Source organism: Grammomys surdaster, unplaced genomic scaffold, assembly GCF_004785775.1.
Source record: "Grammomys surdaster isolate TR1022 unplaced genomic scaffold, NIH_TR_1.0 192864, whole genome shotgun sequence".
NCBI classification, from domain to species: Eukaryota; Metazoa; Chordata; class Mammalia; order Rodentia; family Muridae; genus Grammomys; species Grammomys surdaster.
Genome location: NW_021623846.1, coordinates 1 through 14,224, shown reverse-complemented (window position 1 = coordinate 14,224; position 14,224 = coordinate 1). Strand labels below are relative to the sequence as shown.

The 14,224-nt window shown below is 39.6% G+C and overlaps 1 long non-coding RNA gene across 1 annotated transcript; it reads right to left on the bottom strand.

Annotated features, from left to right (window-relative positions):
• Positions 1-181: 181 nt before the first annotated feature.
• Positions 182-12,107, bottom strand: LOC114615911. Its single transcript, XR_003710548.1, has 2 exons — positions 12,024-12,107; positions 182-456 (listed from the first exon to the last, which is right to left on the bottom strand). It is a non-coding gene; the product is annotated as an uncharacterized LOC114615911 (long non-coding RNA).
• Between the last annotated feature and the right edge of the window lie 2,117 nt (positions 12,108-14,224).

Here is a 14,224-nt window from a genome sequence, read left to right as displayed (position 1 = left end):
TTCTTCATGTAAATGTTTTCTCTTTCTTATACACTGTGATGTCCTTGAAGGGAGACACTAAATTATACTTATTTACTTTAGATTCAGAACACATTATGAAATGATCCCGCAGTGGTTAATTGAATAAATAAAAAGGTACATAAATATAGAAATAATTTTCTCAAATGAATACTCACATAAGAAATATTTACAGTTCATTGTCTTTTGGAGGGATAGAATTAACATTTTGAGCCCAATCACAATTGTGTTCTTCTTTAAGAAACCATACAGTAAAATTATGCAAGTCAACATTTCTTCCTTTTGGCTCATCCTTCCCTTCCTCAGAGTGGCTCATGGTCCTCAAACTGCTGCTCCCACAGGCTGCTCTCACATGCATGATGCATTAGTGGGCTACTGGGCTGAAGTAATGATGAGCTGTCTGTTTTCACAAAGTGAGATCTTAGAATGTTCACTCCGCTGAGGTTGGAGAAAAACAGAGTTCAAAATGAATGAGCCCTGAATACAAATTAAGTTGTCACCTACTGCTTATTTGCCAAGACCTGGATATGGTGTTGGACCCAGTACCCATGCTGCCTTAATCATGAATTAATACTCCCATGCATTTTTGTGCACTTGGAGGAAGAGAGGCTCCTGGGTAGGTTAATTTGCTATGCGGCCTATGATGAGTATTTCTCACAGACTGGGGACATGTAGGGATTCAGACATGGCAAGAGAAGACTTTGCTGGGATGGGGTGTGTGTGTGATATTCATGTTGTCTCAGGCCTCAGGTGCTCGGTGAGGGCCTCTGCATCCAGAATTCTGCTGAGACCGAAGTGACATTGGAGGAGGCAAGAAGGACCCAAAATTCATTATTTGGCCACACTCCAGGAGCACTGGATGTCCCTTGCTTAGGCTCCTCCCAGTCTGCTTTGTCCAGAGTCTGTGGCCCTGTCAAGGGTTGCCTGGCCCACTTTTGTTGCTGTTAACTCCCTGCACACCTGTTCCCTGCCTTGGAGCTGGCCCGAGTGGGAGACTTCAGTCCTTGCTCCTTTGCCTCAATAAGGGTTGTTGATTCTGCTCAAAACTCTCTTCTCCTGTGTCACCTCCTTAATCCCCCACCCCTTTTATCTTATATCTCACAGCCATGCATTTATTTCTCTAAAGAGACACTGTTGCTGCCCCAGGCAGCTGGCCCTCTGTGTATCACCAACACAGACAGACCTTTGCTGCTCTCCGTCAGAGCACCTACATCACTGTGCAGCTACACACTCTCACCATTTAATTCAATAACTGACGTTTGTTATTCTCTTCAGACCGTAATTTCCATAAAAGCAGTGACAAGACAAGGCCGTACATGCTTTCTCATCATAGACACACACTGTGAAAACTTCACCTCATCCTCTCTGAAGCCACCTCTCCGTGGTGTGAAGCAAGTCTAAGAAAGCTGATAAATCAATGCTAGTGTAACTCACTTTCAGGGGATTAGCTCATTTCAGAACCACACATATACTTTAGGATGGAGGGTGTGAAGAATGATACTGCAGGCTGTTGTCGTCCCATCTCTCAGCAAGGTTGGGGATTCAGGATGCACACTTACCCCCCAGGTTTCTGACTCCTTCAAGAGCAACTGCAGGCCAGCCTTCCCATCTAACCCATAGTTCATGTCCATAGTAATGAAGTCTTTGATATTGGGGTGGATTGAACAGTATAGTAGGAATAATCATTTTTAAAGCATACTGTGTAATCTAAAGCCTGATTTCAGTACAAATTAGTGGTGATAATTTAGTGAGTTTCTTAATGTCTCTCTGGGACTTGGCATCTTTGAAAAGGACAACAAGTTATATCCTGATTTTGCTGATAGGGAATATACACAAATATAGTTTATATATGAGTAAAAACAAAGGGCTTAGAACAGTTTCTAAAATATTGCCCATTCTGCATACTCTCAAAAGTTTAATTATTTTCTAAACTTATTGAGGGTCTAGAACACACTGCATCTTTTCAAGTGCCAACACCTGAAACCACTTCCTGGGTGATCTCTTGTTATTTTATTTTTTTTTTTGATAACTGTGGTTTCTGACTCCCTTCTGATGTAAACTTGTTTACCCTTTATCTTACTTGGCTTATCATTTTCTTTTTCCCCCTCTGGTTCCCAATGCAAAGGCCACATTCTGAACTGTGAGAAATAGTCCTATTACCTCAAGTGTACTTCAGCTCTGTCCCAAGAAAACTTCAAGGTTCAATCAGCCAAAGGAGACAGCACTGGGAGGGAAGAGAGTTGAGCCAAGTGGCTTTTGTGAGGTGAAGAAACACTTTACTCCTCTGTGCTAAGTGTGCTGCAGTTCGAGTATGAAGTTTTGAACACAATACTCCTTCCCCTTTCCATCTCTTTGTGAACCCTTTGGCCAGAAAACTGGCATCACACCATCAAGGATGCCAATGAAATGATTCACCAAGATGGGCCTCCAGGGGATTCTAACACTCAAGCTAGTGACACTGAAAGTTTAGAATACCCATGATACAACTCACAGACCATGTGAAGCTTAACAAGAAGGAAGGCCCAAGTGTGGATGCTTCAATTCCACTTAGAAGGAGGAACAAAATAATTACCAGAGGTAGAGGGAGGGAGGGATCTGGATGGGAGACAGGAAGGGGAGAGGAAAGGGGGGGGCCAGGTCAGGTATTTGGGGGAGACAGGAGAGAAGCCCAGAAGACCAGAATAAACAGAAATATACAGCAGTCTGGGGTTGGGTGGGGGACAGAGAGGAACCTCTAGAAAGTCCCAGATACCAGGGATGTGTCAGTCTCCTGGGACCCAATAGCGACGATCCTAGCTGAAATGCCCAAATGACCCTAAAGACTTTTGAAAATGCCATAGGGAAACAGTACTGTAGAATCTTCCTCAAGTTATCGGCATACACATATACAAATGCTTAAGTGGAGTTAGTCTAACATAAGGGAGGCAGTGCAGCAGTACTTCGCTTTTTTTTAAAAAGGTATTGATCAATACAGTAGCAAAAATTCTCTCCAAATTACAGACTATTGCCATTGACTTTGGCTATCCTCTAGTACTTGATACTAAGATCCTATTGCTGAAGATACCACTTGCTTTTGTCATGAGAGGTAGATAAATCAAGATAGATGTGATCTGGAAGCTTCTTCCCTACTGGCTAACTTTCTTCTTGATAGAAAGTTCAATACACTCGACTGAAGGGAAAAGTAATGACTAGTTTTACCCAGCTGTGAACCCTGTGAGGTACAGTAATGACCAAGCTTGCAAGATATGCTTACTCAATGGTGGCTGGAAGATTAAGGGAGTAAAGAACAACTTTTTCATTAGATTTAAAGGCTGTTCCACAAACTGAAACTCATGCCTCGCACTGAGCTCTGAATCCCCAGCCTGATATATTTTAGGAATTAGGGGAGAACCTATTACTCTTATGCTGTTAATGAGACATAGTATTAAACTTTAATCTACATTTTTATGTTTATACCCATAGATTGCTGCATCTCTTTTCTCTCATCAGAGAATTTTTTAAAATTTTTTTATTGGATGTGTTATTTACATTTCATATGTTGTCCCCTTACCCCATAACCCAACCACCAAGGAACCCCCTATCCCTTCACCCCTCCTCCTTCTTGTCTGTGGATGTAACCCCTACTCAATTCTTCACAGAGTTGGATAGTGAAAACTATTCTCAACAATAAAAGAACTTCGGGAGGAATCACCATCCCTGACCTCAAGCTGTACTACAGAGCAATAGTGATAAAAACTACCTGGTATTGGTACAGAGACAGGCAGGAAGAACCATGGAATAGAATTGAAGACCCAGAAATGAACCCACACTCCTATGGTCACTTGATCTTTGACAAAGGAGCTAAAACTGTCCAGTGGAAAAAGGACAGCATTTTCAACAAATGGTGCTGGTTCAACTGGAGGACAACATGTAGAAGAATGAAAATTGATCCATTCTTATCTCCTTGTACAAAGCTCAAGTTTAAGTGGATAAAGGACCTCCACATAAAACCAGATACACTGAAACTAATAGAAGAGAAGGTGGGGAAAAACCTCGAATACTTGGGCACAGGGGAAAAGTTCCTGAACAGAACACCAATGGCATATGCTCTAAGATCAAGAATTGACAAATGGGACTTCATAAAATTGCAAACTTTCTGTAAGGCAAAGGACACTGTCAATAGGACAAAACGACAACCAACAAATTGGGAAAATATCTCTACCAATCCTACATCTGATAGAGGGCTAATATCCAATATATGCAAAGAACTCAAGAAATTAGACTCCAGACAACCAAATAACCCTATTAAAAATGGGGTATAGAGCTTAACAAAGAATTTTCAACGGAAGAAACTCGAATGGCTGAGAAGCACCTAAAGAAATGTTCAGTATCTTTAGTCGTCAGGGAAATGCAAATCAAAACAACCCTGAGATTCCATCTCACACCAGTCAGAATGGCTAAGATTAAAAACTCAGGTGACAGTAGATGCTGGCGAGGGTGTGGAGAAAGAGGAACACTCCTCCTTTGTTGGTGGGACTGCAAGATGGTGCAACCACTTTGGAAATCAGTGTGGCGGTTCCTCAGAAAATTGGACATAGCATTACCTGAGGATCCAGCTATACCACTCCTAGGCATATACCCAGAAGATGCTCGAACATATAACAAAAACATATGCTCGACTATGTTCATAGCAGCCTTATTTATAATAGCCAGGAGCTGGAAAGAACCCAGATGTCCTTCAACTGAGGAATGGATTAAAAAATGTGGTATATTTACACAATGGAGTATTACTCAGCTGTTAACAACAATGAATTTGAGAGTTTCCTAGGTAAATGGATGGAACCAGAGAATTTTTTTTTAAAGTAGATCAAAATTGCAACATTTTAGGGTGCAGGAGAATAAGAGACTATAGAGTAGTCAGTTCTAAATGTGACATCTGTATCATACCCCCTCAACCAATTTCTGAGAGATATCATAGAAGAGTGGTGATAGGATAGTAAGTCAGAAGTAGGGGATGTGTACTGCAAAAAAGCATTTGTTTGTCCTTACAAGGCCATTACACACATGGACTCACGGTGGCTATGATTTCATGCATACCTGTATGAGGTTAATACAGCCAATATCACAGCTTGGATTAGAGAGGAACTCATAATGTCTCAACCCTAGCTGAGGAGTTATAAGCTGTTGAGGAAAGGAGAGTCTTCTCCTTCCAGGAAAGTGGGTCCTGAGAGGCTACTCATCATCTAGCAGATGGACTTACATCCACGGACACTTAGGAAGCCCTATGTGCACTCAATGGGTTTTGAAAAGGAGCACACTGAAGGAAAGGTGGTGGATGAATAAAGAAGGAATTGAGAGGAGGAAATGGAGTTCGGGTTTGATCAAAACATATTGTATGTATATATAAAATTCTTAATGAAAAAATTAAAAAGAAGACTGATTAAAATTAGTTTTGTACTTAAATGTTTTTAAAAACAAAATTAATTATGCATAGAGCTAGTTGGTGGGGTAGGGAGGCAATCTCTGTAATGTGCTAGAAAACTAGGACAATGGAAACTCCCAGGAAGCTATGAGGTTGACATTAGCTAAGACTCCTAGCAATGTCAGTTATGAAACCATAGGTTTATGCCCGAATCAATCATCTTCTCTAACCAAGGCAGACTTCCAAAGGAGGGACTGGGACATTTAACCTACAGTTTGTCCTGCTTACAAGAGGTAGGGGTAAAATGGAGCTGAAATTGAGGGAATAGCTGACCAATGCCTGGTCCACCTTGAGACCCAGGCCATGAGAGGGAGCCCACTCCTGACACTGTTAATGATATTCTGCTATACTTGCAGAAAGGAGCCTAGAGTAATCACCATCAGAGAGGTTTTACCCAGGAACTGATGAAAACAGATGTAGACACCCACAGCCAAACATTAGGCAGAGCTTGGGGAATCCAGTGGAAGGGGGGGGGAATGACTGAAGGAGCCAGAGAGGTCAAGGCGAGAAACAAGAAACCTACAGAATCAACTAACTGGGCCCATAGGGGCTCACAGAGTCTGTGCCACCAACTAGAGAGCATGCATGAGACTGACCTAGGCCCTCTGCATGTATGTAACAGTTGTGTAGCTTTGTCTGCGTATGGGACTCCTATCAGCAGGGTGTGAATGGGGAGCAGGCCTGTCTCTGACTCTGTTACCTGCCTTTGCAACCCTATCTCTCTACTGGACTGTCTCACCTAGCCTCAATAGGAGAAGATGTACTTAGTTTTACTACAACTTGATATGCCACGGCAGATTGATATCCATGGGAAGCCTCTCATTTTCTTAAGAGAAATAGAGAAGGAGTGGATGGGGGGGTAGAGGGAAAAGACTGGGAGTAGAGGAGGGAGGGGAAACTGAGGTCATAGGATGTAAGGTAAATAAATGAATTATTTAATTAAAAATGAAAACAATAATAGTAAAATGAAGCTAGGTAAGATTTTTATTGTCCATTCATTTGCCAGCCAAATATCTAGACAATTTCAGGTGCTACCAGTGGAGAGTCAAATTTTTAGATGTTTTATAGTAGATTTGTGGTGTTTTTGGAGATCATCTATGAATTCTTAGATATGTCAAACATCGGGATAATAAACATGTAGCAAAAATCCTGGCATGTACTGTGTTAGACGTAGTCTGAGAACGTTTGGTAATCCTTTTTTAAAAGTTTAGTGTTGGCATTTTGATTTCCTACAAATGTTTACATATGACTTTGCTGGTTTATATTTTACTGTTTATCATGTCCTTGTTTCTATTTATTTTGAGTTTATTGTGTCTATATTTCTCCTAATTCTTCAGAAGTATAGAAAGATGTGAACTTTTTTTCTTGGAATCTTAACTTATCTAAAGGTAAAATTATGCCATATTCTGGCTTAGCTGTGTCACCAAAACGTTGAAATGTTGTACATCCATTATAATTACTGGAAATATATTAATGATTCCTATGATTTCCTTTTTCACCCAAATTGTTTCGAAAAAACGTTCTAGTTAATTTAAATATTTACACAGATATAATTTTATTATATAGAAGTGTCTTTCCTTCAGTACCAAGGGATTCTGGGTGCTACTGGAGATGCTCAGTGTGCGTACAGCCAGCTCTGGGTCAAAGATCCACAGGGATTGCCCTCCTACATCCCGAGGATTTCTGTATAAACTGTGTACTTCTCTTTGGTAACCTGCCCTGCCAACTCCATGAAGTGCATCAATAGCCTCTGAGTCTAATCTACAGCATATGAGCAGTTTCCTCCTTGGGTTTCACCTGCTTATGACAGGCAACAACCTTGAAAGTTCCTCCCATGCAGGGTTTTAAGAAAATAGGTTTCTCTCATTATTAAAATTCTGCACTGATACGCCCTACTCTAATTCTCCCCCAAACCTTGCTTCATTCATTTTCCATGGTGACGTAGAGAGATGGAGTGTGGTCTTGAGCATCAACAGAAGAAAGTGGTTTTGGAAATTGGGTATGAAATGAACACATTTTAGTCTAAGAAAATCATTTAGTTTATCTTTATAGATCCATATTCATGTCTTTAACATTTCTTTTCATGTCTAATCATAATTTCTTTATATTTATGAACTTGGAGGGGAAAGCATTGTTAACTCATTTCCCCATTTACAAACTCTCATTACTGGGCAAAAAGATTACATCTATGATTCTATGTAAAAGCTTTTATACAAGATTTCACTCAAGGCCATTTAAAGGTGATACAAAAAGCCAGAAGAGAGAGATGAATTTAACTTCATACCAACTATGAGGCCTTTGTAACTGGTTTACTTAAGGAAAACATTATCATCTCACCATTTGGGGGTCTTTTCCTGGGGAGGCGTGGACAGATGCCTATTCACCCAGACAGGGTAAAAGCACTCTAGCTAGTCAAAGCATGGCAAACATGTCTCTGGCACACCTTGCCTTTTTCCCATTCCCTGTTGCTTGCTGAAAATGTTAGATTACATTCTTAAAGCTTGACACTGAGGTCCATTCCCCTATTTGGCCACTTTCTCCCCTTGAGGCTGACTACCAAAGTCCAGCTATTAAAGTATTGAAGTCAAGCAATCAAAAGCCCTCAGTGACTGCCCTAATTAACATAGTCCAATCAAATTAAACACCTTATCCTAACATGAAGTTTCTCATTTATATTTTAAACTGCCATTTGCCTATGGGTCATATCTATATCCTCTCTTCAGATACAGTACTTTGTCCCTCTTGAACAAATATTCCCACCTTTCCTTTGTTACCTTCTCCTTTTCCCCCATCTTTTCTCTCTGGTTTTTGTCTCTTAATCCCTATGTTTTGTCCCTCTGGGACAAATAAATTTCCTTTGTGCTGAGAACTTGGTGTTGGGATGTCTTGAGCTGAACATCAATCTGTTCACTGGGATCTTAAGACAAATCAAATAAATGTTTCCTGTGCAAACCAGTGGATATAATTGGGGTTGCATAGAGTTGCATGGTCAAAATCAACTTTGAGGATTATGAGCAACATATGGGCAGATCATAGAAGAGTTGTGCTCACCATAGCAATTGTTGAGTTCTTTTATATCCTGGGGGAGGGATGGAACACATTCGAACATTTTATGTGGTACTGCTATGTGAGCCTTCCCACACATCTATAAGGGAATATTACTAGGCTCAATCCAGTGGGGTCTCAGGGGACCATCACAGTTGCTTTGATTTCATGATTTCAATGGCTGTCCAGCCAGAGGGACAGAGTTCCAGACTACTGCACACAGGACACATCACTGGATGCTACTTCCCACTCTTCAAACTTAGATGATACATCTCCTGGTAATGGATGTTCTGAGTTTAACCAGTTCAGATGCCTCACCTGATGTTCATGTGAGTTAATAGCAGGTTTGACATGCCTGTTTGAATACATTCTGTTTTGGGCTTCTCTGTGCCCATATGCAGGATAACCCTGTTTCAAGTAAGTCACTCCTTCTGTCTGTGCTTTAAGATAATTTTAAGTTCCTGTTCCCCAAGAGTACACCCATCAGGGCACAGTCTTTATGTCACAGAATGTTTGCTTAGCCAATTTTATTTCTACCACCTGTTGTACACATCCATGAAAGTGCTGAATTTGTGAATTTTCCCTTTCTCTGGAGCATACCCCAAAATAGTTTCAACACTTTTTAATATAAACACTCAAGTTTTACCCTAAATAATATATCTGTTCTACTCGGTCAGATGTTACCAATGTCATATTTAGTGTTAAGATCATTTTCAGGGAGGTAAGCATGGTATTTTTTTTCTGTTAGTTAATTAGTGCCATTTAAATAATAGTGTTTGTTTTGAGTGTTTAATAGCGTCTATTTATTTTTAACTAACTAGTTCTTTACATATTACATCTAAATAAGACTTAAATAGTGAATTGTGAACTACTCCAACTTCTGTTGACCTATGTGGATTTATCAGTTAACTATAATTTAAAATCTCACATGGCAGGGCTAGGGGGAAAAAGTCATGCTTTCTACTCTATAGGACATATAATAACCAATGAAAGCATGGGAAGGAATCCCAGGCAGAATTATGTGCAAAATTCAATGATACAAAAAATGGGCAAATTTCATTAAAAAATTATTGGAAGGTAATGTGAGCATTGAAGGATGAAGCTAGGGATGGAGACAGCTGGGAGATCTTTTCACAGAAAGACTGTTGTCAAAGGAAGATTATATAACATTTGCTAACTGAGAGCCTAAAACTTGTGGTTTGTACTCTGTGGTAGTGTTTTGTAGTGTTTTTTAAAAAAACAATAGGGTGTTGTCTAGTGTGATATCCTGTCTCTTTTCTGTTGGTGCAATAGCTGCTGTGGTTTTCACTCTTTTTCTCAGTACACAATATCATCTTTTTGGAGACCCCACCCTACAATTTAATTATTATTTTTTTATGTACAGGACTGTCCATGGGACGTGAGCTTCCAAGGACAGTGTGGCCTCATCCTCAGAGGGCAACCTTAGCTATAGGTCCAACTGGACCTCTACAAAGTAGGAAGAACTTCAATGATTATATTTACAACTTAATTGGTTATTCACAGCTCCTTGGAACTAAATAGCTTCAAAAACAATTCTGAATTTCATTCTTTGGGACATATCTGAGCACCCCTTAACCCTCTATCCAAGCCATGCTTACAGAGACAGGAAATTCAAAGATGTATCAAACTAAAAATCCTTACCAAAAGAAACCATTGTATTAGAAAATAACTCAGATCGTTGATTTTATTTTTGTCTTCAAGAGAGAATATAAATAGGCACAAACTCCAAAAGGCAGTTCCCTTTTGAAGCAGAGAAAGAAGCACATGAATGGGCCACCTACTTGTCCTTACTTGGAAAACACAAACTAAGTAGTGAAATAAGCTAATATATATTATGTGCGTATGCATGTGTGTATTCTCATAGTCTCATATAATGTGGTCTTTTATTTTCTGCAGATATAATCCAGCCTCCCAAGGATTGACAGATGCCTGCTGTCGACTTGGTAATAAAGTGTTGCTTGTTGGGCATAAGTGGGAGAGGAAGTCCTTGGACCTGTGAAGGCTGGATGCCCGAGTGTGGGGGAATTCTAGGGAGAGGAGGTGGGAGTCTGTGGGTGGGAGCATATCCTCATAGAAGCAGAAGGAGGGGGCATAGGATAGGGGGTTTCTGGGTGGGGAGGAAATGAGGAAAGGGGATGACGTCTGAAATGTAAGTAAAATGTCCAATAAAAAAAGAAAAAAAAAAGAGTATTGCTCTCAGTTTCCCCTTCCCACTGACTGGTGCTCAGTAACTGGGACTAGAAGAGGATCTTAATAATGTGCATGGCATTAGCTCTTCTAGTAGCTTCCAGAGCTAAACAATTTCACCTTACAGTTTTTGCTTTATTTTATAAAAACATTGAATTTATTTTTTACGTGTATAAAATATCTAACTTTATGCCTTTCAATCTATTAGTTAATTGAGGAAGTCTTTGTTAAGCAGCCTATCAATCAGGTGAGACTCTTCTTGGAGCATTTCATACAAAAGTAACACTGCATTTTCATCATTTCTACACGTCCCATTCCTCTTTCAACTCCCCCCAGCTTTCCCCTACAGCTCCCTCTCAAATTGATATCCTATTTATACACACATACACACACGTTTATATGTAAACACGCAAATGATTAGACATTTTTATGACACACTTTACATATCCCAGAGTCAATGCTAAGACTTTGCACTGTGTTCCATAATTTGTCTGTTAGTTCCATATCTACAGCACAATTTTTACACTCCCTACTCAAAATTTCTTCACATTAGCATATTCAACTAGAGAATGCTTTGATGTGTGGTCTGTTCTGCACTGTGTAGGTATTTAGCAGTCTCCATGAATACTGTCAACTAGAAATCAGTAGTTTCATCCCTAATTCGTTTTTTTGTTCGAGACAGGGTTTCTCTGTATAACCCTGGCAGTCCTGGAACTCACTCTGTAGACCAGGCTGGCCTCAAACTCAGAAATCCACCTGCCTCTGCCTCCTCAGCGCTGGGATTAAAGGCGTGTGCCACCACTGCCCGACTTTCATCCCTAATCCTTAATTAGGTTATAACAAATGAAAAAAAAAGCCTTTCCAACATCATTATCCAATATCCTTTGGCATACAGCAATCATCATTGTTCAGCCTTGTCATGAATTTTTTGAATCAGCTAGGTAATTTCCCCCTTTGCACCAAATAAACAGACTGAGATGAGAACTTTAAGGCTATTGCCTTTGGGAGAAACTTTTGTGCCCAATGTGTTTCTGTTATTCTTCTGAATGCATGGTTCTAATGGTGGTTCACAGTCATTTAGAAAAATCTATATAATTTATATATAAACTTAAGAAAACAGAATGTTAAGGCACCAGTTACCCAACAGAAAATTGTTTGTATAACAATATATTCATATTAGAAATTAAAAACTAGCTATGCAATTGATTATAAGTTTACTGGGAAGGTTTTTGCTGCTGTTGTCATGTAATCCACATTATTATTCTATGAATTAGACAAAAAGACTACTTACATTTTACACACTACACTCTGACGTTCACTGATGGTGCTGGCTTGGATTTGAGGCTCTTTCTTTCAGTATCCACCTTGTTTGAAGCTCTAAAATTTGGAAAACAAGATAAGAAGATACAAAATATAATATTAGGCTTGGCTACACTTAAAAAAAAGAGTTAAAATAAAATTCATCTTCTGCAAATGTAAGGGAAGATTTCTTTTTCTCTGTAGTTTTAAAGCTTTCTTTCTTTATCTCCTGGCCCAGAAATCCCATAATTTTCTTTCAAGTGGTTCCCTGCTTGATTTTGTGAGCCCAGAAAACGTATGTGCTTTGAATACATTTGAACATGGCCCCATAGGTAGTGATGCTTGCGACACAGAGACACTGCTATCTCATTCATTTTAATGGATTCTTATACGTTGCAGAACTGATCAGCAATGTGAAAAAAAGATTAATAATGTGAATGTGATTCACTGTGGTTGTGAACCATTAACTTTTCTCTTTCTTCTTTCTTGTTTTGTCTATGTGAGAAGAAAGGAGAAATGTTGGATACAAAGTTTGTGACCTTAGATCTTTTTTGATAAAAACTCAAACTATAAATATTTAATCCATGATTGGAAAAACAATAAATTCAGAAAGTTCTTTTTCTATCTCTGGATGTGAGCATAAAACCTTATTTTGGTACCAAGCAGTGATGGTTCATGCTTTTAATCTTAGATTTTGGAAGGCAGAAGAAGGTGAATCTTTGGGTTCAAGGCAACCTGGTCTACAGAGTGAATTCCAGGGCAGCTATGGCTACACAGAGAACCCCTATCTCAAACCAAACAAACAATCCAACCAAGAAACAACAACAACATCCAAACAAAATCATATTTTAGTAAAATGAAATAAAGAAGATTGCAGATGAGAGAGACAGTAATGGTACATCACCAAGGAGACAAGGAAATATGGGTGGGCAGATCCAGTTAAGTGAGGAAGGGAGGAAGGAATAAATCAGAAGATAGAACACCAGGACTGAGAACAAGGAAACAGGCTACAAGGATGGGCTACAGAAGTGGCTGTATCCAATGGAATCCGAGTTCAGCCCAGACCAATAGGGATGTCCTAAGAAGAGGTGACTGAAAATCCATTGGCTTACTAATATCATGGAAAAAAACTTGGCTTCTGTCTCTGAACAAAGTTCAAAGAGAGGAAAAGGACTTAGAAGACTACATTAAATCAAACGGAGTGCCACTGTTGACCTTAGATAATCTCAATATGAACCTACCCTGAGGACTATGTCGGAGACTTTTCTTGGCTATGGGGTAGAGAATGAGATCTTGGCAGAGGTGCTACCAAATATCTCTTTATTTCTAGATTTTGATGTGTTCAACTTCCATCACAATGCCAATAAGACTCTGTATATCCTTTTAAGTGACATGTTCTCTGAGCACCTGCTATGTGTGGGGTGGGTAATGGAAGACGAGCCGATGCAACAGGAAACCATGATCTACCATCTTTCAGATTCTAAGCAAAAGAGAATAAATACATGAAGATAAATAGGTGTACTAAGTGGAGTCTTAGAAAGTCACGAGGAATATGAAACATGATGTACCTAAAATCAAAAGTTCCAGATGTCAAATCTAAATAAATAGACTGAGATGAGAACTTATAGGGTATTGCAGATGGGAGAATGTTTTGATCTCAAAAGTCTGAAGAACCTCAAAGTTGAGCATAATGTGGCTTTTCTTGCATGGGAGGAGGAAGCCAAATTAACCAGAGGGTTTTTTTTTGAGAGGAAGGTATGCAAGCAGGATGAGCAGTTGGCAAAATCAGGTTGTTTCAGTGTTTTCGTTTTGCTGGCTGATCTGCTCTTGGAATAAACTATTTCGGGAAGGTGGTTCAGCTGTTAATGATTTAGTCTGTGTTAAAAGTTAAGAGAAGCCAAATTTTGAGAGCCTGAGTACAGTTTTGGTCAAGCAAAAATTCACTGAGTATGTCACAGGGAGTTTTCCACGGTCGGAAGGGAAAGTGCTTTCGTGTGTTGTCAAATAATGTGATCAATGAAGGGCACCATGTAAGCTAGCCTAGGAGTAGAGTTAGATGAGTGAATAAGAGAAAGCCAAGACCTAAAAGCTGCAAGGAAGTAAAACCCAATGTTTTTAGCAGAACGACATCACAGGAAGAGGAAAAGGCATCGAGACATCCAGGGATATATTGAGATCTTGAAAGTAAAATGA